Genomic DNA, 25,427 nt, shown 5'->3' with positions numbered 1-25,427 from the left:
GGTGGACTCTGTCCGGGAGCTTGTCTGTGGTCGACTATTAGTCGTGGACGGCTCCTGGGCAGGGGAACCAGTCAGGTTCATCACCGTGTACTCCTCGCCGGAGAAGAGACAGCGTTTGGAACTTCTCCAAACCCTGCGGGCCCAACTCGCAACTACCAGAGCAGTCTTGATGGGAGGTGACTTCAACTGTCCAATAGAGGAAGATGGCCGCAGTTCCCAGACTGCAGCCAAGCTAGATGTAACCTCCAAACTGCTTAGGGAAATGATCACCGAGGCATCCATGAGGGACGCTGTGGGCTCAATGGGTAATGGCTCTGTTAATTACACATGGAGCCGCCCAGATGGGTCTCAGCGCTCTCGGATAGACTTTGTGTTCACATCCCGAACAGTTAAGCATGAGCACTCTGCCACGATTCCCTGCTTTTTCTCTGATCACAGGGCGGTAAAGCTCGAAGGTACACTGGGAAAGGGTTTCCCCCCTGGTCCGGGTGCCTGGAAGCTAAACTGTACCCTGCTGCAGAGACGGGAAATTGTGGAGGAGCTGCGCACTGCATACCAAGGATGGCAGATAGACAAGAGTCAGTTCCATACCATGGCGGAATGGTGGGAACAGACTAAAGTCAAGCTCCGCAGTTTCTGGCAGGCAAAAGGCAGAGGCCTAGCGGCTGCCAGGAAGCGGTACTTCCAGAGACTGCAACGCAGGTTGCAGTCTCTGCTGGACCTGCAACTCTGTGGATGGGACGTGGGTGAGGAGCTGGAGGAAACCAAGGAGGGTCTGAAAAGACACTTTGAGGAAGAAGCCAGGCAAATCATCTTTCGTTCCAAAGTGGAGAATCTTGAGAAGGGGGAGAAGTGTAACTCTTTCTTCTTTAGGAAACTCCACTCTGGCCACACACCCCTGTCTGAGTTACGTGATGGTAATGGTGATATGCAACAGGGGAAAGAGAGGGTCACGAAGGTAGTAACGGACTACTACAAGGACCTCTACTCCCCTAAGCATATGTGCAGTGATGCTGCCGAGAGATTCCTCTCGGGTATCACGAGGACGGTAGACCCAACAGGGAAAGCCGTGCTAGACAGCCCCCTGACTCTGGGGGAGCTGCACGTTGCGGTCAGATCCTTTAGACCAGGCAGGACCCCGGGCAGTGACGGTCTCCCAGCCGAGTTATACGTAACGCTGTGGGACCTCATTGGACCGGACCTGCTGGCCCTGTATGAGGAGATGGCAGAGACGGGCAGCCTACCACCCACCCTCAGGGAAGGTATGATCACGATTTTGTATAAACAGAAGGGGGAGAGATGCGACCTTAAAAACTGGAGACCCATCTCTCTCCTTAATGTGGATTACAAGATCCTGGCCAAGGTCTTAGCAACCAGACTGAAGGCGGTCATAGGAGGGATCATTGACCCTGACCAGACCTGTGGCATCCCAGGACGCCGGATCTCCGACAGCCTGGCACTCGTTAGAGACACGATCCATTACATCAAGGATCGCCGGGTCCGGGCTGCACTCGTGTGCCTGGACCAGGAGAAAGCCTTTGATCGTGTCTCTCATGAGTTCATGAATAGAGCACTGCGCAGGTTTGGGCTGGGGGAAGTGTTCTGCTCCTATGTAAACCTAATGTACCGTGATATCTGCAGCACTGTGTTGGTGAATGGCTGGAAAACTGAACCCTTCCTAGTCAGGTCAGGGGTCAGGCAAGGCTGCCCTCTCTCACCTCTCCTCTTTGTCTGTTGCATAGAACTCTTCGCCGAGTCCATCAGGCAGAACCGTGAGATCAGAGGGATCACCACACCAGGAACCAGAGGGAAAGAAGTAAAGTGCTCGATCTACATGGACGACGTCACCATCTTCTGCGCTGACCACCATGCAGTGAGAGCACTCAAGTCCACCTGTGATGACTTCAGCAGAGCTTCAGGAGCCAAGATCAACTGCGGGAAGTCAGAGACTATGCTATTTGGGCAGTGGGATGTACCCTCAGACCCTCTTCCCTTCCCCATCAAATCAGGCCTCATTAAGATTCTAGGGGTCTGGTTTGGGGGAGAGGGTGCTGCCTTGAAAAGCTGGGACGAGAGACTGGCAAAAGTGAACCAGAAGTTCGGATTGTGGATCCTCAGAGACCTTACCATCGAAGGGAAAAAACTAGTGCTGCGGAACGAGATCCTCCCTGTTCTGCAGTACACGGCCCAGGCGTGGCCCCCTCTGATGGCTGTTTGCAGAGCCATCACAAGAGCAGTTTTTCACTTCATCTGGGGATCCAAGATGGACAGAGTGAAGCGCACCGTGATGTACAAAGAACCCCGCAAGGGAGGCAAGGGAGTTCCAGATATCCCCACCTGGCTTCGAGCCTTCTTTGTATGCAACGGAGTTCGCAGGACGCTAAGAGACAATGCAAACTGCTCTGCCGGGAACTCCATGTCCCGCTTTTTCCTCCTACCCATCTGGAGAGGGCTGGGCTGGGACAAGTGGGACAGCTCCATCCCTTACAACTGGAACACTCCTTGGTATTACCTTGATGTGAGAAAGTTTGTGAAGGAACACCATCTGGAAGGAGTCAAACCGGAACTGTGGTCCCCCAAGGTGATCTACAAACTAATCAGAGCACAGGACATTACAGAGTCTATTCCAGGGCTGCCAGCCGCCACAACAGAGACCGTATGGGAGAAGGTGGCATCCGGCAGGCTGACCAATAGACACAAAGACATGGCATGGATGGCCATCCAGGGAGGCCTCCCCCTAAGGACATTCATGCATGCGAGGGGGCTGTGCAGATACAGACATTGTCCGCAGTGTGTTGTGGAGGAGGAAACTTCTCTACACCTCTTCTGGCAGTGCAAATTTGCACAGGCTTTGCTGGGAGCCCTGGAAAGAGAACTCAGAGACTCAGTTGAGAGACAGCATCTGTCATATCACTCTATCCTGTATGGACTATTTCCCGGAACGCACACAGTGGGGGCAATCGAGGACGCATGGCGCCTACTGTGCTGCGTGAAGGATGCCCTATGGTTCGCCAGGAATCGCTTGGTGTTGAGGAGGGAACAAGTCACTATCCGAGACTGCCGCAGGCTGGTCCACAGCCTGCTCAGAGACTATGACACCATAGACAACCTCGGTGAAGAAGAAGAGGACTGAGCCCTAGACCCCTCAGCCCCCCCCCCCTCCGCCCCCTTTCTTCTTCCAGAGACTTGACCCCAATCAACAAAACCCCTATTAGATAAAAAGTCGGAAAGCCCCCTCACCTCCCCTCCCCCTTTTATTTATTATTGTTGTTTTGGTGGGAAGGTATGGGTGCTTTTAATGTTTGTATGGTTGGCAGTTGGTACTTGGGCACTAATAAAGGTCTCAGCCCAAAGTGCCCAAAACTGACTGCTAGCAAGATATAAAGTATATAAGAATGTATGACACTGCGCTTCGACGCAGATATGTTTTAAACTGTAAACTGTTTATTTCGAAATAAAGACTTTTTTTTTAAATCAAAAATCTGTTCTTATCAGTTTAATATCTGATACGTCCCCTATCTGGGGACCATATATTAAATGGATTTTTGGAACAGGGAGATGGAAGAAGAGCTTGCTCTGTCCACTCCACGCATTGACCTGGTATTGCAGTACCTCCAGGACCGGTGCACCTCTCTTATGCTGGTTAAAAAATAGATTGATTGATTGAACAAAAAATGCAAAAAGGAAAAGCAAAAAGCCACTGGACTCTCACTTGGCGAGAACGAAGGCAAACTTGTTCTCCTTCCTTCCCTTCCCTGTTTTTTTCTCTGTTCTGTCTAAGTGCGAGCTCTGCCTCCCCCTGTCTGCGGCATGCCATGCCTGAATGAAGCCTGGACGGAACGGACCAAAAACATTACATTCCTTGAATTATGGACACTTGTAGCAATGTTTGTTAACTGTTATTGTTTCGTTTGGATTGATAGCTAGTCTGATTGTTATTCTCTATCATGTGCTGTGCACGATTCAATTCTGTTCACCTGATCCCATGTATTTATTCATTGTTATCATGTAAATCTGTGTAATCACTTCATGGAATAAAAGTGTCCAGTACATATCCATTGTGAAGAAGTCAGAGTATGTATTGCTGGCTGGCTGGCTGGCTGGCTGGCAGCGTGCATTATCAGTGTTGGAAAAGTGGGCGGGATTAATTATGCAAATTTGCTGCAGCCTGCAGCATGCTGGTCTTTGCAATGACAGCACAAACGTTTTGGAGGGAAATCTGAGCAACATCTAGGTTATCAATCAATTAAAAGTTTAATTAATTGCATTATTGAGTGAGTGATTGCGAGCAATCAGCAGGTGGTGCTTAATTGCTTGCTCTATCTACCCTACTTGCAGCTGAAGAGGAACAGACAGACCAGGTGATCCAGCAACCTCGTTAGGCACCTTATCAGCGGTAGCAGCTGAGCAGGAGAGACAGAGGTGCAAGGTATGTCTGGAGGGGAGGGGGAGGAATGGACAAGATTAAGAAGGGGAGCTGGGTTTCAAGGGTTTAGAGGTTGTTTGCTGCTCTGGTGACTTTGTCTCTGTTGCTATTTGTAGCCAGCTTACACCTAGATGAGGAAAAGGCGGCACTGTGCCCAAGGCTCACCGCAAGCTGAACAAGCGCCAGCGAACGGCAGGTGAGTAGCTGGGCGCCCATTCTGGTTATCGCTTCTCGGCCTTTTGGCTAAGATCAAGTGTAACAGCTGGTCTGGTCAGAAGGTTCCGGTGCCTGGTGACGCTAGTCCCTCGGCCTTCCGGCTGTGTCTTCCTTGGAGGACACAGTCCGGCTGCTGCTTTTGGGGGACGACCTGAGCCTGGTGCTGGAAACGAGAAGGGATCCCTAGGATGGAGCGTGGTGCGCCGTCCTACCAGCGAACCATTCGTGTGGTTGTAGCCGAGGAGAAGCGGAGAGCAGTGAGTCTCTACTCTGTTTCTGAAGGAGATCATGGAGGAGTTACTGAATGTACCGAGGGAATGGCTCTTTTGTGTCCAGGATTTTCCAGGGAGAGGCGTTTATGATATTACGCTGAAAGAGCAGGAACAGGTGACGACTATAATGGAGAGAAGGCATCAGAAGGAGGGGGAAACTCTACTGGAAGGTGTATCCTTCCTTCCATACGTCCCAGTGTCCAGGATTCCCTTGGTGGTGCACATGTTTAATCCGTTTGTTCCGGATGAAGAGATTGCAGCTTTTCTACACCGTTATTGCTCCACTGTATCAAAGCCCGTGAAGTTGGTAAACAGGTTTGGCACTTATAACGGTAAGCGCAAATTTTTTGTCATTTTAAAAGCTGACTCTGATGAGGTAAGTGGGTTGAAACACCCCCCGCAAAACTTCTCTATAGGGGGCAACAGAGGGTATCTGTTCTACCCTGGACAACCCAGGTATTGTAGGAACTGTTTTCAATTTGGGCACACGAGTGAAGAGTGTGAGAAGGGCATGTGTTGCCGTAATTGCTTTGGCGAAGGTCACACGGCGGCTGAGTGTGCAGAGCGTCGTAAGTGTGACCTTTGTGGTTCAGATAGGCATATGGCGCGCACATGTCCAAACGTACAATTGGTGCCTCCTTGTGAGAATCCAATTGAGAAGGAAGTTGGTGTGAGTCCGGTAACCAAGACTAGGTTGCCATTTATTCCTTCTTATGGAACCCAATTGAGATCAGTTGAAGAACACCAAGAGAGACATGCTAGGATTATGGCTGAGGAGGAGAAAAAAAAGAATGCAAGAGAGAATGTCGAGGCTAAGGTGGTGGGCGAGGTAATGGATTGTGCTGAGAGTGTGGAAGTGGAGAAAGTTGTAGCAGGACTTTCCACTATGGAGGAGTCAGAGGAAGAGTATGATGGAAAAAATATTCCTGCTACAAAGAGAATGAAAAGACGAAGCCAGGAACTGTCTCGTGAGTTCCCTAAGGGGTTTTTGGGGTCCTCACCTGAGGTTGGAGTTAGGTCAGACTCGGAGATGTCAAGTCCGGCTTCTCCACTTTTTGACGCTCAGGCAGTTTTTCGGTTGATCGATATCTCTGGGTTCTCTCAAGACCCAGGGAGGGGAGATAAGTATGATGACGAGACGTGATTGGTGATGAGGTTTTATCCTCTGAGATGGTGTCTGTTTTCTCTCTAAACGTTAGAAGCATTAAGACTGCCAATAGAAGAGCAATGGTATTTGACTTTTTAAAGAATTTGACCTTTACTCTCATTTGTTTGCAGGAATGCTGTCTTGACTTTAATCCACAAGTGGCTAGATGGGATCTGGGTCCAACAATTTTTTCAAGTGGTATTGGTAAAAATTTGGGGGTGGCGGTTTTGTTTAGAGGGTGGGATTTTGAAATAGTTAAGGTGTTAGAGGTTGTAACAGGGAGACTTTTGATTGTTTACTTTTTATTTAGGGGCACTTTATTTAGAGTATTTAATGTTTATGCACCGGTGAATAGGGCAGAGAGAATGGAGATGTTTGAATGTTTGAAATTGTATTTGCCTGGGAGGGAATTCACTTTTTTACTTGGGGATTTTAATTGTATTATAAGGAAGGAAGATAGGGTGGGGAGTGGGGATACTTATAAATTAGATAGTACAGGACGGAGTTTGAAAAATATTGTACGAGATTTTGGGTATAAAGATATGGTGGAGGTCACAAAGGGTAGTGAGGTTTTTTCGTTTTTTAGTGACAAAGGCACGGTGAAATCAAGAATTGACTTTTGTTTTATTTCACAAGGGATCACAGCGGTGCAACTTGCTATGCACAAGGTACCATTTTCGGACCATGTAATTTTGGAATGTAAGGTGAGAGTGGATATGAAAATGAAGTTTGGAAAAGGTGTTTGGAAATTGAATGTTAAAATGCTGATGGATGATGAGGTGAGAGAAAGATATTTTTCAATGTATAAAAAATGGAGTGAGTGTAAGGATAATTTTTTTTGTATAACTGAATGGTGGGAATGGGTTAAAGGGAAGACGAAAAGTTTCTTTATAAAGTGTGGGTATGAAAGAGCTAAGAGGGAAAGAGAAAATTTTGATGAATGGAGGAATAGAGTGGATTATTTATGTAAGTTGCGTGAGTTGGGTTATGATGTAAAGGCTGAGTTAGAGGAAGCAAGGGATAATAAGAAAAAATTGTTGGATGAAAGGGGGAGAAAGATAGTATTTGCAGCAAAATTGAATGCTTTGGAAAAGGATGAGAAGTGTACAAGGTTTTTCTTTAAAAAAGTGTTTGAATGTAAAAAAAGTATGGATGGGGTTTTAAATGAAGAAGGAATGGTTGTAAATGATAAGGATTTAATGTTACAGGAGGTGAAATTGTTTTACGAAAATTTGTATGCATGTAAAGATAGAGATGTAAGTTTGGAAAAAGAATTGTTAGGGAAAATTGATAGGGGTATTAAAGAGGAAGACAAAGGTAATTTAGACAAAGAAATAGATAAAAAAGAGTTGTGGGATACAATTAAAGACTTTAAATTAAATAAAACACCAGGAAGTGATGGTTTGCCGATAGAGTTTTATAGGATGTGTTGGGAGATGATTGAGTGATTTTTTAGAAGTGTGTAAATGTGTTCTGCGTAAGGGTGAGATGACTGTATCAATGAAAAAAGGTGTGATTGTTTTAATTTTTAAAAAGGGAAATAAATTGGAACTAAAAAATTGGAGACCAATTACCCTGTTAAATTCGGATTACAAAATTTTAGCTAAATTGATTGCAAATAGAATGAGGTGGGTGATTGAAGATATGGTTGGAGAGGAGCAAATTTGTGCAGTACCTGGGAGACAGATTGCTGAGAGTTTGATAGGTGTAAGAGATGTTTTATATGATTGTATTGAGAGAAAGCAAGAAGTAGCGGTGGCTACGATTGACTTTGAGAAGGCGTATGATAGGGTAGCACATGAATTTATGTTTAAAATCTTGGAGAGAATGGGTGTACCGTGTAAATTATTAAATTGGATTAAGTGCTTGTATGTGGATATTGAAAGTGTGGTACAGGTGAATGGATGGATGACTGAGGCCTTTTATTTACATTGTGGGGTGAGACAGGGATGTCCTTTGTCCCCCATTCTTTTTATTTGTACGATTGAACCGCTGCTTCTAAGCATAAGTAAAGATAAGATGGTGAAAGGTGTGGAAATCCCAGGTAGTGGTGCGAGGAGATTGAAAGTGATTGGGTATATGGACGATGTGACAGTGGTGTGTAGAACTCAAGCAGGGTTGAGAAGAATTAAATTATTGGTCGATATTTTTTGTATGGGGAGCGGTTTTAAAGTAAATTGGAATAAATGTGTATGCAAGGCATTTGGAAGATGGAAGGAATTGGAAATGTGTGGATGGCCTGTGAAGGAGGATGCAATTATGATTTTGGGAGTAATGTTTGATGAGGATATGAAAGGGAAAGAAAGTTGGAACAGAGTAGTGAGTAAGGTGAACCAAAAGATAGGGTTTTGGAATGAAAGAATTTTATCATTTGAAGGGAAAGTTTTGATTGTGAAAGCGGTTTTAATCCCAATTATGTTATATTTAAATTTTGTTTTTCCAGTTGATTATAGGAGTTTGAGAAAATTAGTAAGAATTGTTTATTTATTTTTCTGGGGAAGTAGGATGGAAAGATTGAGTAGAGAGAAAGTAGTAAAAAAGAGAGAGAATGGTGGAATGGAGTACCTGATCTTGAACAGTTTTTATTAATACAATATGTAAGAATGTGTGTGAAATTGAGTCAGACAGATAGTAAGATTGCATGTATGGTGAAATATCAAGCAAGTATGATTTTAAGGAAGTTTGAGTGGTATGATATAGATAGAACTAAACCGGTGTGTTTTTATACTCCATGGTTTTATAAGAAGATTGAGGTGTGTGTTAGTAAATATGAATTAGAGACTGTATCAAAAGATGATTGGTTGGAAAAAAAGAAAGTTTTTAAAATTTTGAAAGATAGAGAAGTTATGATTGAAATAGATGGACTGACAAGTGTGCAAAGTAAAGAAGTATGGAAGAGAATGGATGTAATGGAATGTGTGAATAGACAAAGGGATGTGGCGTAGATGGCAATTCATAATGTATTGCCTACGAGAGAATTTCAGCATGGGAGAAGCTTGGCTCGATCAGATGTGTGTCCAAGAATCGGATGTGGTGGGAGAGAGAATGTTGTACATATGATGTGGAATTGTGAGTTTGTGAGAGATGTAATGAGAAAGTTATTGAAGTTAGTTGTAGGTTTGTCTGGTATACAAGTTTTTTCTTTTGAGGTGTTGTTGTTTGGGATATGTAAGATTGAAAAGGAAAAAGAGAGAGTGTTATGGCTATTAGTCGGGTGTATAAAGGAAGTGATATGGGATGTGAGAAATTTGTTAATTTATAAAAAAGAACTTATATCATTGGATGGGTGCGTGAGAATGATTAGAGGACGACTGTATTTGTATTATTTAATGGATGTGAGGAAAAAGGGTGAAATTGATGCGGAAGGGATATGGAAGACCAAAAAATGGAAGAAATGGTGTGCATAGTAAGTTGGGTGGAGGGTAGTTAAGGGGGTTATGATATTTAAGAAATGTTGTTGTAAGTAATTTGGTTTGTAATGGGAAAATATATTTGTTTATAACGATGGGGATGTGTTACAAGTATGTTTGATTTTTGAAAAATTGTAAAAGTTAAAAAAATTCTAAATTAATGTTTATTTTTTGTAGGGGTATATGAAAGATATATGGTGGGTATTGAAACTATTGGGTGGTGGGTTGTGTGATGTTATTATATTTGTGTAAATATTATGAAGAAGAAAAAAAAAATAAAAAAAAAAATAAAAAAATTCTATATATATTTCTTGGGGTAAGGATGCATGGATGGATGAATGAGATAAGAGATATAGTTTGCAGTGATTTTTTGGTGGGGGATTTGCTGTGGTTTGTGGGAAGGTGATGGGGATTGACTTTTGAAAATTTGATGTGTTCACGAGTGTTTTACAATAAAAGAATCATGAGGATGTTACTTGAAGAGATTCCTTGAATGACATCTGGAGGAAATGCTCTGTGACTGAGTGGTTCAAAAAAAAAAAAAAAAAAAAAATCTGTTCTTATCAGTTTAATATCTGATACGTCCCCTATCTGGGGACCATATATTAAATGGATTTTTGGAACAGGGAGATGGAAGAAGAGCTTGCTCTGTCCACTCCACGCATTGACCTGGTATTGCAGTACCTCCAGGACCGGTGCACCTCTCTTATGCTGGTTAAAAAATAGATTGATTGATTGAACAAAAAATGCAAAAAGGAAAAGCAAAAAGCCACTGGACTCTCACTTGGCGAGAACGAAGGCAAACTTGTTCTCCTTCCTTCCCTTCCCTGCTTTTTTCTCTGTTCTGTCTAAGTGCGAGCTCTGCCTCCCCCTGTCTGTGGCATGCCATGCCTGAATGAAGCCTGGACGGAACGGACCAAAAACATTACATTCCTTGAATTATGGACACTTGTAGCAATGTTTGTTAACTGTTATTGTTTCGTTTGGATTGATAGCTAGTCTGATTGTTATTCTCTATCATGTGCTGTGCACGATTCAATTCTGTTCACCTGATCCCATGTATTTATTCATTGTTATCATGTAAATCTGTGTAATCACTTCATGGAATAAAAGTGTCCAGTACATATCCATTGTGAAGAAGTCAGAGTATGTATTGCTGGCTGGCTGGCTGGCTGGCTGGCAGCGTGCATTATTAGTGTTGGAAAAGTGGGCGGGATTAATTATGCAAATTTGCTGCAGCCTGCAGCATGCTGGTCTTTGCAATGACAGCACAAACGTTTTGGAGGGAAATCTGAGCAACATCTAGGTTATCAATCAATTAAAAGTTTAATTAATTGCATTATTGAGTGAGTGATTGCGAGCAATCAGCAGGTGGTGCTTAATTGCTTGCTCTATCTACCCTACTTGCAGCTGAAGAGGAACAGACAGACCAGGTGATCCAGCAACCTCGTTAGGCACCTTATCAGCGGTAGCAGCTGAGCAGGAGAGACAGAGGTGCAAGGTATGTCTGGAGGGGAGGTGGAGGAATGGACAAGATTAAGAAGGGGAGCTGGGTTTCAAGGGTTTAGAGGTTGTTTGCTGCTCTGGTGACTTTGTCTCTGTTGCTATTTGTAGCCAGCTTACACCTAGATGAGGAAAAGGCGGCACTGTGGCCAAGGCTCACCGCAAGCTGAACAAGCGCCAGCGAACGGCAGGTGAGTAGCTGGGCGCCCATTCTGGTTATCGCTTCTCGGCCTTTTGGCTAAGATCAAGTGTAACAGCTGGTCTAGTCAGGAGGTTCCGGTACCTGGTGACGCTAGTCCCTCGGCCTTCCGGCTGTGTCTTCCTAGGAGGGCACAGTCCGGCTGCTGCTATTGGGGGACGACCTTAGCCGGGTGCTGGAAACGAGAAGGGATCCCAGGATGGAGCGTGGAGCGCCAACCTACCCGAGGACTGTTCGGTTGTATGTTTCAGCGGAGAAGAGGATAAGCGTCGGCTTGTATACTGTTCAGAAGGAGATCATCGAAGGTTTGCTGAAAATTCCCAAGGAGTGGCTTTTTTGCGTGCAGGACTTCCAGACACGGGGTATGTTTGACATCACGGTGACTGAGCAGGTGCACTTGACAACAATAATGGAAAGGTACAAACAGAAAGAGCAGGACGTTCTTTTGGAAGGTATTACCTTTGTCCCTTATGTGTCTGTTTCCCGGATCCCGTTGTGTGTTCACATGTTTAACCCCTTCGTGTCAGATGAGGAAATAATGGTTTTCCTAAACAGGTACTGTTCTTTTGTGTCAAAACCTGTTAAACTTGTAAATAGTTATGGTGTCTACAATGGTAAAAGGAAGTTTTTTGTGATTTTGAGACCGGATTGCACAGAGGTGAGTGGTGTGAGGCATCCCCCCCAAAATTTTTCTATTGGGGGGAACAGGGGTTATTTTACCCTGGACAACCAATGTACTGCAGGAATTGTTATCAATTTGGGCATTTGAGTAAAGATTGTGAAAAAGGTTTTTGCTGTAGGAACTGCTTTGGAGAGGGGCACACTGCTAGGGAATGCGCAGAACGTAGGAAGTGTGATCTATGCGGATCTGATAAGCATATGGCTAGAGTGTGTCCTGACCTGAAGCAAGATTCTGGGCAGGTAACTGAGGTTGCTACTCCACAATCTGTAGAAATTGCCAGTACTTCCATAGGGGAAGGGAAAATAAGAACCCCGTTTATTCCAACATTTGGTACTCAACTAAGGTCAAGAGAAGAGCATGAGGAAAGGCATGCCAGAATTATGGCTGCTGACCGTGCTAAGAAAAAATTGAATGAGGAAGATGAGGCCACTGTAGCAATAGAAGAAATGGAGTGTGGGGAGATTCTTTCAGAAGTAGGGGAAGAATCTCAGAATGAGCAAGAATCTACTGAAGATGATTCTGCAAATTTTGTACCTGGGGCCAAAAGGAAGAAGAAGAGTCAGCATGTTCCTTCAGGGGATTTTCCGAAAGCTCTGATGGTAGCATCTCCTGAGGGTTTGTCAGGATCTGAGACCTCAGGGTGTGGATCTCCGATCTTTGACACTTCGGCAGTGTCTCGGTTGGTAGACATTTCGGGGTTTAATTTAGACCCAGGAGACTCTGCTGGTTCGGATGTTGGGACGTGAGTGTGATGAGGTAATGTGTTGACCTCTGATTCATGGTTTCAATATTATCTTTAAATGTTCGGAGTATCAAATCAGCTGCTAAAAGAGCTGTTTTGTTTGATTATTTAAGAAAGTTAACATTTATTTTGATTTGTTTACAAGAATGTAATTTGAATGAAAAACCAAATCTTATAAAATGGGATTGCGGTCCAGCTTTTTATTCATTTGGTGTGGGGAAAAATATTGGGGTGGCGGTCTTGTTTAAAGGATGGGAATATGAAATTGTTAAGGTGATTGAGGTTGTGTCAGGTAGGGTTTTGATTGTTTTCTTTTTGTATAGGGGTATTATGTGTAGAGTGATAAATGTGTATGCACCGGTGGATAGGAAAGAAAGAGTGAATGTTTTTGAATGTTTGGAAGTGGTTTTGCCGGGGAGGGAGGTAACTTTTCTAATGGGGGATTTTAATTGTATAATTAGAAGGGAGGATAGAGTAGGGGTGGGAAATGAATATAAGTTAGATAGATCTGGGAGAATATTGAATAATTTGGTTAAGGAATTTGGGTTTATTGATACTGTTGAAGTCGCTGGGGATTCAGATCTTTTCACGTTTTATAGTGATAAGGGATCAGTTAAATCAAGAATTGATTATTGTTTTGTGTCACGAGGGGTACAATTAGATGGGTTAAGTTTACATAAAGTCACCTTTTCTGATCATGTTATGTTGGAGTGTAAGTTGAGTATGATTGGGGTAAAAGAGTTTGGTAAAGGCAGTTGGAAATTGAATATTAGTTTATTGGATGAAGAGGAGGTGAAGAAAAAATATTGTAAAAGATTTGAAGAATGGAAAGAAAAGAAAATACGTTTTAAAAATGTGCTTGAATGGTGGGAATGGGTGAAGCAAAGGACAAAACGCTTTTTTATTTCACAAGGATATGAAAGGGCGAGTATGGAGAGAGATTGTCTTGATTTATGGCGCCAGAGAATTGATTATTTATTAAAGTTAAGAGAGTTGGGTTGGGATGTGGAGAGTGAATTGGAAAATGCAAGAAATAGGTATAAGGAGAGCTTGGATGAAAAAGGGAGAAAGATAGTGTTTGCTGCTAGATTGCATGTTGTGGATAATGATGAAAAGTGTTCTAGGTATTTTTTTAAGAAAGCTTTTGAAGGTAAAAAAGGTATGGATGGAATTTTAAATGATAAGGGAATATTGGTGGAAGACAGGAGTGAATTATTAGATGAGGTGAAAGGGTTTTACAGTAAGTTGTATGCAGAAAAACAAAGATTTTGTGCTTGAAAGAGATTTTTTGAATGAGATTGAGAAAGGAATAAATGACATGGATGTTAGTGGATTGGTGCATGATATTTCAAAAAAAGGAAGTATGGGATACGATTAATAATTTTAGGTTAAATAAAACTCCAGGGAGTGATGGGTTGCCGAGTGAATTTTATAGGTGGAGTTGGGAGATGATTGGGGATGAATTTTTGGAGGTATGTCAGTATGTGTTGAATCAATGTGAGATATCAGAGTCTATGAAAAGGGGAATAATTGTTTTAATTTTTAAAAAAGGGAATAAAAATGATTTGACAAATTGGAGACCTATCACTTTGTTAAATATGGATTATAAAATTTTAACGAAACTGATTGCAAATAGAATGAAAGGGGTGATTGAAAATGTAATAGGGGACGAGCAAGTGTGTGCAGTGCCTGGAAGACGTATAGCGGAAAGTTTGATTGGATTAAGAGATGCATTGTGGTATAGTATGGATAGAATGCAGGAGGTGGCTGTGTTGACTGTGGACTTTGAGAAAGCCTATGATAGAGTATCGCATGATTTTATGTTGAAAGTTTTGGAGAGAATGGGATTCCCACTTAGATTGTTGAAATGGATTAAATGTTTTTATAATGGTATTGAAAGTAGGGTTCAGGTGAATGGATGGCTAACTGATGGTTTTAAAGTTCAGTCTGGGGTGAGACAGGGATGTCCTTTGTCCCCCATTCTTTTTATTTGCGTGATTGAACCGTTGTTAAAAAGTATACGTAAGGATAAGATTGTGAGAGGTGTGGAGATTCCTGGGAGTGATGCAAGAAGTTTGAAAGTTATTGGATATATGGATGATGTGACCGTGATTTGTAGTACGCAAGCAGCATTAAGAAGAGTGAAATTGTTGATTGACATTTTTTGTTTGGCGAGTGGTTTTAAAGTAAATTGGGAGAAATGTGCGTGTAAGGCTTTCGGTCAGTGGAAAGAATTGGAATTATGTGGTTGGAATGTTGTGGATGGTGCGATTGAAGTTTTGGGTGTTAAGTTTGATCTGGAGTTGAAAGGAAGAGAGAGTTGGGACAGAATTGTGAATAGAGTGAATCAGAAAATAGGTTTGTGGAATGCTAGGGTTTTATCATTTGAAGGAAAAGTTTTAATTATAAAAGCTATTTTATTTCCTATTATTTTGTACTTGAACTTGGTCTTTCCGGTACAAGACAAATGTTTAAGAAAATTGGTTAGATTAATTTTTTTGTTTTTTTGGGGGAGTCGAATGGAGAAGTTAAATAGAGTAAAGGTAATGAAAAAAAGAGAGAATGGTGGAATGAATATGCCTGATTTAGAGATGTTTTTATTGTGTCATTATGTAAGATTGTGTATTTTAATTAGTACGAATGAGAATGTGATTGCGTGTATGATAAGATATGCGGCTGGGATGATTTTGAGAAAATATGGATTGGTTGTGATTGATAAGAAAAAACCGATTTGTTTTAATGTGCCCTGGTTTTATAAAAGAATTGAAGTATGTGTAAAGAAGTATGAGTTGGAGAATGTGAATAAAGGTGAATGGTGTGAAAAAAGGAAAGTTTTTCGTATTCTGAAAAGTAGAGAAGATGGTATTAGGATAGATGGTTTGACTGAAGTTCAGAGTGTGGGAGTGTGGAAAAAATTGAATGATAAAGAAATGGTTAATAGACAGAGGGATGTTGCATGGATGAGTGTACATAATATTTTACCGACAAGAGAATTTCAGCATGATAGGTGTTTGGCGAGATCTGATGTGTGTCCAAGAGAAGGGTGTGGGGGGGAGAGAGAATGTGGTGCATGCGTTATGGAACTGTGGTTTTGTGAGGGAAGTGATGAAAAAGTTATTGAAAATGGTTGTAGGAATAAGTGGTATTTCAATTTTTTCTTTTGAAGTTTTATTATTTGGTATTTGCAAGCTTGAGAAAGAAAAAGAGAGAGTGCTATGGTTAATGATGGGATGTGTTAAGGAGGTATTATGGGATGTAAGAAATTTGATGATATTTAAAAAGGAATGTGTGAATGTGGATGGATGTATTAGGATGATTAGAGGTAAAATGTATTTATATTATTTAATGGATGTTAGGAAAAAGGGGGAAATCGATGCAGAAGGAGTTTGGAAAACAAAGAAATGGCGGAAATGGTGTACATAATTGAAATCGTGGTGGGTGGGTTGGAGTTTTTTTTTGTGATAAATATGATGGGAATAAACTTGTTATGTATATAATTATTGACAAATGTTTTTCATGAAGAATTGTATAGTGTTATATCTAACTCTTGTGTTTTTCTTCAGGTTTGAAGAACAAGACTTTGGAGGGAATTGGTAATGGTGGGCGGTGGTGTAACGTGATTGTAAATATTGTGTATATTTATAGGAAAAAAAAAAAAAAAAAGATTATTATTATTTTGTGTTAAAAGGGGTAAGTATGACTGGATGGATGAGTGTATTAGGAATAATAGTAATTTTCTTGGTGGGTGAAAAAAAAAAAAAAAAAAAAATCTGTTCTTATCAGTTTAATATCTGATACGTCCCCTATCTGGGGACCATATATTAAATGGATTTTTGGAACAGGGAGATGGAAGAAGAGCTTGCTCTGTCCACTCCACGCATTGACCTGGTATTGCAGTACCTCCAGGACCGGTGCACCTCTCTTATGCTGGTTAAAAAATAGATGGAACAAACAAACAGAAAACGAATGCAAAAGGAAAAAAAAGGAAAAGCAAGCCACTGGACTCTCACTTGGCGAGAACGAAGGCAAACTTGTTCTCCTTCCTGCTTTTTTCTCTGTTCTGTCTAAGTGCGAGCTCTGCCTCCCCCTGTCTGCGGCATGGCATGCCTGAATGAAGCCTGGACGGAACGGACCAAAAACATTACAGTCCTTGAATTATGGACACTTGTAGCAATGTTTGTTAACTGTTATTGTTTCGTTTGGATTGATAGCTAGTCTGATTGTTATTCTCTATCATGTGCTGTGCACGATTCAATTCTGTTCACCTGATCCCATGTATTTAATCATTGTTATCATGTAAATCTGTGTAATCACTTCATGGAATAAAAGTGTCCAGTACATATCCATTGTGAAGAAGTCAGAGTATGTATTGCTGGCTGGCTGGCTGGCTGGCTGTGTGCATTATCAGTGTTGGAAAAGTGGGCGGGATTAATTATGCAAATTTGCTGCAGCCTGCAGCATGCTGGTCTTTGCAATGACAGCACAAACCTTTTGGAGGGAAATCTGAGCAACATCTAGGTTATCAATCAATTAAAGGTTTAATTAATTGCATTATTGAGTGATTGCGAGCAATCAGCAGGTGGTGCTTAATTGCTTGCTCTATCTACCCTACTTGCAGCTGAAGAGGAACAGACCAGGTGATCCAGCAACCTCGTTAGGCACCTTATCAGCGGTAGCAGCGGAGCAGGAGAGACAGAGGTGCAAGGTATGTCTGGAGGGGAGGGGGAGGAATGGACAAGATTAAGAAGGGGAGCTGGGTTTCAAGGGTTTAGAGGTTGTTTGCTGCTGTGGTGACTTTGTCTCTGTTGCTATTTGTAGCCAGCTTACATCTAGATGAGGAAAAGGCGGCAGCACTGTGCCCAAGGCTCACCGCAAGCTGAACAAGCGCCGGCGAACGGCAGGTGAGTAGCTGGGCGCCCATTCTGGTTATCGCTTCTCGGCCTTTTGGCTAAGATCAAGTGTAACAGCTGGTCTGGTCAGAAGGTTCCGGTGCCTGGTGACGCTAGTCCCTCGGCCTTCCGGCTGTGTCTTCCTTGGAGGACACAGTCCGGCTGCTGCTATTGGGGGACGACCTGAGCCTGGTGCTGGAAACGAGAAGGGATCCCGAGGATGGAGCGTGGTGCGCCGTCCTACCAGCGAACCATTCGTGTGGTTGTAGCCGAGGAGAAGCGGAGAGCTGTGAGTCTCTACACTGTGCAGAAGGAGATCATGGAGGAGTTACTGAAGGTACCGAGGGAATGGCTCTTTTGTGTCCAGGATTTTCCAGGGAGAGGCGTTTATGATATTACGCTGAAAGAGCAGGAACAGGTGACGACGATAATGGAGAGAAGGCATCAGAAGGAGGGGGAAACTCTACTGGAAGGTGTATCCTTCCTTCCATACGTCCCAGTGTCCAGAATTCCCTTGGTGGTGCACATGTTTAATCCGTTTGTTCCGGATGAAGAGATTGCAGCTTTTCTACACCGTTATTGCTCCACTGTATCAAAGCCCGTGAAGTTGGTAAACAGGTTTGGCACTTATAACGGTAAGCGCAAATTTTTTGTCATTTTAAAAGCTGACTCTGATGAGGTAAGTGGGTTGAAACACCCCCCGCAAAACTTCTCTATAGGGGGCAACAGAGGGTATCTGTTCTACCCTGGACAACCCAGGTATTGTAGGAACTGTTTTCAATTTGGGCACACGAGTGAAGAGTGTGAGAAGGGCATGTGTTGCCGTAATTGCTTTGGCGAAGGTCACACGGTGGCTGAGTGTGCGGAGCGTCGTAAGTGTGACCTTTGTGGTTCAGATAGGCATATGGCGCACACATGTCCAAACGTACAATTGGTGCCTCCTTGTGAGAATCCAATTGAGAAGGAAGTTGGTGTGAGTCCGGTAACCTAGACTAGGTTGCCATTTATTCCTTCTTATGGAACCCAATTGAGATCAGTTGAAGAACACCAAGAGAGACATGCTAGGATTATGGCTGAGGAGGAGAAAAAAAAGAATGCAAGAGAGAATGTCGAGGCTAAGGTGGTGGGCGAGGTAATGGATTGTGCTGAGAGTGTGGAAGTGGAGAAAGTTGTAGCAGGACCTTCCACTATGGAGGAGTCAGAGGAAGAGTATGATGGAAAAAATATTCCTGCTACAAAGAGGATGAAAAGACGAAGCCAGGAACTGTCTCGTGAGTTCCCTAAGGGGTTTTTGGGGTCCTCACCTGAGGTTGGAGTTAGGTCAGACTCGGAGATGTCAAGTCCGGCTTCTCCACTTTTTGACGCTCAGGCAGTCTTTCGGTTGATCGATATCTCTGGGTTCTCTCAAGACCCTGGGAGGGGAGATAAGTATGATGACGAGACGTGATTGGTGATGAGGTTTTATCCTCTGAGATGGTGTCTGTTTTCTCTCTAAACGTTAGAAGCATTAAGACTGCCAATAGAAGAGCAATGGTATTTGACTTTTTAAAGAATTTGACCTTTACTCTCATTTGTTTGCAGGAATGCTGTCTTGACTTTAATCCACAAGTGGCTAGATGGGATCTGGGTCCAACAATTTTTTCAAGTGGTATTGGTAAAAATTTGGGGGTGGCGGTTTTGTTTAGAGGGTGGGATTTTGAAATAGTTAAGGTGTTAGAGGTTGTAACAGGGAGACTTTTGATTGTTTACTTTTTATTTAGGGGCACTTTATTTAGAGTATTTAATGTTTATGCACCGGTGAATAGGGCAGAGAGAATGGAGATGTTTGAATGTTTGAAATTGTATTTACCTGGGAGGGAATTCACTTTTTTACTTGGGGATTTTAATTGTATTATAAGAAAGGAAGATAGGGTGGGGAGTGGGGATACTTATAAATTAGATAGTACAGGACGGAGTTTAAAAAATATTGTACGAGATTTTGGGTATAAAGATATGGTGGAGGTCACAAAGGGTAGTGAGGTTTTTTCGTTTTTTAGTGACAAAGGCACGGTGAAATCAAGAATTGACTTTTGTTTTATTTCACAAGGGATCACAGCGGTGCAACTTGCTATGCACAAGGTACCATTTTCGGACCATGTAATTTTGGAATGTAAGGTGAGAGTGGATATGAAAATGAAGTTTGGAAAAGGTGTTTGGAAATTGAATGTTAAAATGCTGATGGATGATGAGATGAGAGAAAGATATTTTTCAATGTATAAAAAATGGAGTGAGTGTAAGGATAATTTTTCTTGTATAACCGAATGGTGGGAATGGGTAAAAGGGAATACGAAAAGTTTCTTTATAAAGTGTGGGTATGAAAGAGCTAAGAGGGAAAGAGAAAATTTTGATGAATGGAGGAAAAGAGTGGATTATTTATGTAAATTGCGTGAGTTGGGGTATGATGTAAAGGCTGAGTTAGAGGAAGCAAGGGATAATAAGAAAAAGTTGTTGGATGAAAGGGGGAGAAAGATAGTATTTGCAGCAAAATTGAATGCTTTGGAACAGGATGAGAAGTGTACAAGGTTTTTCTTTAAAAAAGTGTTTGAATGTAAAAAAAGTATGGATGGTGTTTTAAATGAAGAAGGAATGGTGGTAAATGATAAGGATTTAATGTTACAGGAGGTGAAATTGTTTTACGAAAATTTGTATGCATGTAAAGATAGAGATGTAAGTTTGGAAAAAGAATTGTTAGGGAAAATTGATAGGGGTATTAAAGAGGAAGACAAAGGTAATTTAGACAAAGAAATAGATAAAAAAGAGTTGTGGGATACAATTAAAGATTTTAAATTAAATAAAACACCAGGAAGTGATGGTTTGCCGATAGAGTTTTATAGGATGTGTTGGGAGATGATTGAGAATGATTTTTTAGAAGTGTGTAAATGTGTTCTGCGTAAGGGTGAGATGACTGTATCAATGAAAAAAGGTGTGATTGTTTTAATTTTTAAAAAGGGAAATAAATTGGAACTAAAAAATTGGAGACCAATTACCCTGTTAAATTCGGATTATAAAATTTTAGCTAAATTGATTGCAAATAGAATGAGGTGGGTGATTGAAGATATGGTTGGAGAGGAGCAAATTTGTGCAGTACCTGGGAGACAGATTGCTGAGAGTTTGATAGGTGTAAGAGATGTTTTATATGATTGTATTGAGAGAAAGCAAGAAGTAGCGGTGGCTACGATTGACTTTGAGAAGGCGTACGATAGGGTAGCACATGAATTTATGTTTAAAATCTTGGAGAGAATGGGTGTACCGTGTAAATTATTAAATTGGATTAAATGCTTGTATGTGGATATTGAAAGTGTGGTACAGGTGAATGGATGGATGACTGAGGCCTTTTATTTACATTGCGGGGTGAGACAGGGATGTCCTTTGTCCCCCATTCTTTTTATTTGTACGATTGAACCGCTGCTTCTAAGCATAAGTAAAGATAAGATGGTGAAAGGTGTGGAAATCCCAGGTAGTGGTGCGAGGAGATTGAAAGTGATTGGGTATATGGACGATGTGACAGTGGTGTGTAGAACTTAAGCAGGGTTGAGAAGAATTAAATTATTGGTCGATATTTTTTGTATGGGGAGCGGGTTTAAAGTAAATTGGAATAAATGTGTATGCAAGGCATTTGGAAGATGGAAGGAATTGGAAATGTGTGGATGGCCTGTGAAGGAGGATGCAATTATGATTTTGGGAGTAATGTTTGATGAGGATATGAAAGGGAAAGAAAGTTGGAACAGAGTAGTGAGTAAGGTGAACCAAAAGATAGGGTTTTGGAATGAAAGAATTTTATCATTTGAAGGGAAAGTTTTGATTGTGAAAGCGGTTTTAATCCCAATTATGTTATATTTAAATTTTGTTTTTCCAGTTGATTATAGGAGTTTGAGAAAATTAGTAAGAATTGTTTTTTTATTTTTCTGGGGAAGTAGGATGGAAAGATTGAGTAGAGAGAAAGTAGTAAAAAAGAGAGAGAATGGTGGAATGGAGTACCTGATCTTGAACAGTTTTTATTAATACAATATGTAAGAATGTGTGTGAAATTGAGTCAGACAGATAGTAAGATTGCATGTATGGTGAAATATCAAGCAAGTATGATTTTAAGGAAGTTTGAGTGGTATGATATAGATAGAACTAAACCGGTGTGTTTTTATACTCCATGGTTTTATAAGAAGATTGAGGTGTGTGTTAGTAAATATGAACTAGAGGCTGTATCAAAGGATGATTGGTTGGAAAAAAAGAAAGTTTTTAAAATTTTGAAAGATAGAGAAGTTATGATTGAAATAGATGGACTGACAAGTGTGAAAAGTAAAGAAGTATGGAAGAGAATGGATGTAATAGAATGTGTGAATAGACAAAGGGATGTGGCGTGGATGGCAATTCATAATGTATTGCCTACGAGAGAATTTCAGCATGGGAGAAGTTTGGCTCGGTCAGATGTGTGTCCAAGAATCGGATGTGGTGGGAGAGAGAATGTTGTACATATGATGTGGAATTGTGAGTTTGTGAGAGAAGTAATGAGAAAGTTATTGAAGTTAGTTGTAGGTTTGTCTGGTATACAAGTTTTTTCTTTTGAGGTGTTGTTGTTTGGGATATGTAAGATTGAAAAGGAAAAAGAGAGTGTTATGGTTGTTAGTCGGGTGTATAAAGGAAGTAATATGGGATGTGAGAAATTTGTTAATTTATAAAAAAGAACTTATATCATTGGATGGGTGCGTGAGAATGATTAGAGGACGACTGTATTTGTATTATTTAATGGATGTGAGGAAAAAGGGTGAAATTGATGCGGAAGGGATATGGAAGACCAAAAAATGGAAGAAATGGTGTGCATAGTAAGTTGGGTGGAGGGTAGGTAAGGGGGTTATGATATTTAAGAAATGTTGTTGTAAGTAATTTGGTTTGTAATGGAAAAATATATTTATGTTTATAACGATGGGGATGTGTTAAAAGTATGCTGTTTGATTTTTGAAAAATTGTAAAATTCTAAATTAATGTTTATATTTTGTAGGGGTATATGAAAGACATATGGTGGGTATTGAAACTATTGGGTGGTGGGTTGTGTGATTTTATTATATTTGTGTAAATATTATGAAGTGGGGGAAAAAAAAAAAAAAAAAAATTCTATATATATTTCTTGGGGTAAGTATGCATGGATGGATGAATGAGATAAGAGATATAGTTTGCAGTGATTTTTTGGTGGGGGATTTGCTGTGGTTTGTGGGAAGGTGATGGGGATTGACTTTTGAAAATTTGATGTGTTCACGAGTGTTTTATAATAAAAGAATCATGAGGATGTTACTTGAAGAGATTCCTTGAATGGCATCTGGAGGAAATGCTCTGTGACTGAGTGGTTCAAAAAAAAAAAAAATCTGTTCTTATCAGTTTAATATCTGATACGTCCCCTATCTGGGGACCATATATTAAATGGATTTTTGGAACAGGGAGATGGAAGAAGAGCTTGCTCTGTCCACTCCACGCATTGACCTGGTATTGCAGTACCTCCAGGACCGGTGCACCTCTCTTATGCTGGTTAAAAAATAGATTGATTGATTGAACAAAAAATGCAAAAAGCCACTGGACTCTCACTTGGCGAGAACGAAGGCAAACTTGTTCTCCTTCTTCCTTCCCTGCTTTTTTCTCTGTTCTGTCGAAGTGCGAGCTCTGCCTCCCCCTGTCTGCGGCATGGCATGCCTGAATGAAGCCTGGACGGAACGGACCAAAAACATTACATTCCTTGAATTATGGACACTTGTAGCAATGTTTGTTAACTGTTATTGTTTCGTTTGGATTGATCGCTAGTCTGATTGTTATTCTCTATCATGTGCTGTGCACGATTCAATTCTGTTCACCTGATCCCATGTATTTATTTAATCATTGTTATGTAAATCTGTGTAATCACTTCATGGAATAAAAGTGTCCAGTACATATCCATTGTGAAGAAGTCAGAGTATGTATTGCTGGCTGGCTGGCTGGCTGGCTGGCAGCGTGCATTATCAGTGTTGGAAAAGTGGGCGGGATTAATTATGCAAATTTGCTGCAGCCTGCAGCATGCTGGTCTTTGCAATGACAGCACAAACGTTTTGGAGGGAAATCTGAGCAACATCTAGGTTATCAATCAATTAAAAGTTTAATTAATTGCATTATTGAGTGATTGCGAGCAATCAGCAGGTGGTGCTTAATTGCTTGCTCTATCTACCCTACTTGCAGCTGAAGAGGACCCGACCAGGTGATCCAGCAACCTCGTTAGGCACCTTATCAGCGGTAGCAGCGGAGCAGGAGAGACAGAGGTGCAAGGTATGTCTGGAGGGGAGGGGGAGGAATGGACAAGATTAAGAAGGGGAGCTGGGTTTCAAGGGTTTAGAGGTTGTTTGCTGCTCTGGTGACTTTGTCTCTGTTGCTATTTGTAGCCAGCTTACACCTAGATGAGGAAAAGGCGGCACTGTGGCCAAGGCTCACCGCAAGCTGAACAAGCGCCAGCGAACGGCAGGTGAGTAGCTGGGCGCCCATTCTGGTTATCGCTTCTCGGCCTTTTGGCTAAGATCAAGTGTAACAGCTGGTCTGGTCAGAAGGTTCCGGTGCCTGGTGACGCTAGTCCCTCGGCCTTCCGGCTGTGTCTTCCTTTGGAGGACGCAGTCCGGCTGCTGCTATTGGGGGACGACCTGAGCCGGGTGCTGGAAACGAGAGGTGATCCCCGAGGATGGAGAGAGGGGCGCCGTCTTACCCCAAGTCCGTCCGAGTATTTGTAGCGGAGGAAAGGAGAAGGGATGTGAGCCTGTACACTGTTCAGAAAGAAATCCTGGAAGACCTGTTGAAGATATCTCGTGACTGGCTGTTTTGTGTACAAGATTTTCCAGCTAGAGGTATTTATGATGTCTCATTTTTCGAGCAGGAGCAGGTAACTACGCTGATGGAAAGGTACAGACAGAAAGCGATGGAGCCTATACTGGAAGGTATTACTTTTCTTCCTTATGTCCCAATTGCGAAAATCCCTTTGGTAGTACATATGTACAATCCTTTCGTGACGGACGGAGTATGCTGCGAAAAAAGAAGCTAAAAAGGACGAAGCTATTCTAGCTGCGGAAAACGTGGAGATTGCTGAGGCTATGGAAGTGGTGATAGGTCCAACCGATATAGTTGAATCAGGTGAGGATGAGCTAAAAGTCAATAGGGCTACAAAGAAAAGGAGGAAGAGCCAGAAGTCCTCAGAAGGATTTCCTAAATTGCTTATGGAACTGTCATCGGACGGGAGTGAAGCTACGCAGTCTGAAGCTTCAGTTTCAGTCTCCCTGGTTGGTGAGACTCCAAGTCAGTCGAAACTTACTAAAGAGCCTGGTGTCTCGTTGAGACATGAAAAACAGAAAGTTTCGGATGAGGGTACGTGAGGCGTGATGAGGAATATTTCCTCTGACTCATGTTTGTGATATGTTCCCTTAATGTACGGAGCATAAAAACTGCAACAAGGCGAGCATTTATTTTTGATTTTTTGCATAAAATTAATTGTAATGTTTTTTGCTTGCAGGAATGTTGCCTAAGTGAAAAGCCACATCTGGCAAAGTGGGTTTTGGGCCCTGCTTTTTTTTCTTATGGTGTAGGTAAAAATGAAGGGGTGGCTATTCTGTTTAAAGGGAGGGATTTTGATATTGTTAAGGTGTGTGAAGTCGTGTCTGGGAGGGTTTTAATTGTTTATTTTTTGTTTAGGGGTATTATGTTTAAGGTTTGCAATGTATATTCACCAGTAAATAGAAATGATAGAATGAATGTGTTTGAATGTTTGAGGGTGTATTTACCAGGGAGGGAAGTGATGTTTCTGATAGGGGACTTTAATTGTATAATTAGGAGGGAGGATAGGGTGGGACAAGGACAGGAATATAATTTGGATAAAACTGGGAAAATGTTAAAAAATATGATTAGGGATTT

At 41.8% G+C, this 25,427-nt stretch overlaps 2 non-coding genes and 2 pseudogenes across 2 annotated transcripts; all 4 read left to right on the top strand.

Annotated features, from left to right (window-relative positions):
* Positions 1–3,457: 3,457 nt before the first annotated feature.
* LOC134584143 (U2 spliceosomal RNA) lies at positions 3,458–3,634 on the top strand (annotated as a pseudogene).
* Positions 3,635–9,955: 6,321 nt separating this feature from the next.
* On the top strand, positions 9,956–10,177 carry LOC134584178 (U2 spliceosomal RNA; annotated as a pseudogene).
* Positions 10,178–16,323: 6,146 nt separating this feature from the next.
* LOC134584169 (U2 spliceosomal RNA) lies at positions 16,324–16,519 on the top strand. The gene has a single exon (XR_010086479.1). It is a non-coding gene; the product is annotated as a U2 spliceosomal RNA (small nuclear RNA).
* Positions 16,520–22,841: 6,322 nt separating this feature from the next.
* On the top strand, positions 22,842–23,031 carry LOC134584168 (U2 spliceosomal RNA). The gene has a single exon (XR_010086478.1). It is a non-coding gene; the product is annotated as a U2 spliceosomal RNA (small nuclear RNA).
* The last annotated feature ends 2,396 nt before the right edge of the window (positions 23,032–25,427 follow it).

This window comes from Pelobates fuscus, chromosome 13 (assembly GCF_036172605.1).
Source record: "Pelobates fuscus isolate aPelFus1 chromosome 13, aPelFus1.pri, whole genome shotgun sequence".
NCBI classification, from domain to species: Eukaryota; Metazoa; Chordata; class Amphibia; order Anura; family Pelobatidae; genus Pelobates; species Pelobates fuscus.
This window is presented reverse-complemented; position numbering and strand designations above follow the sequence as displayed.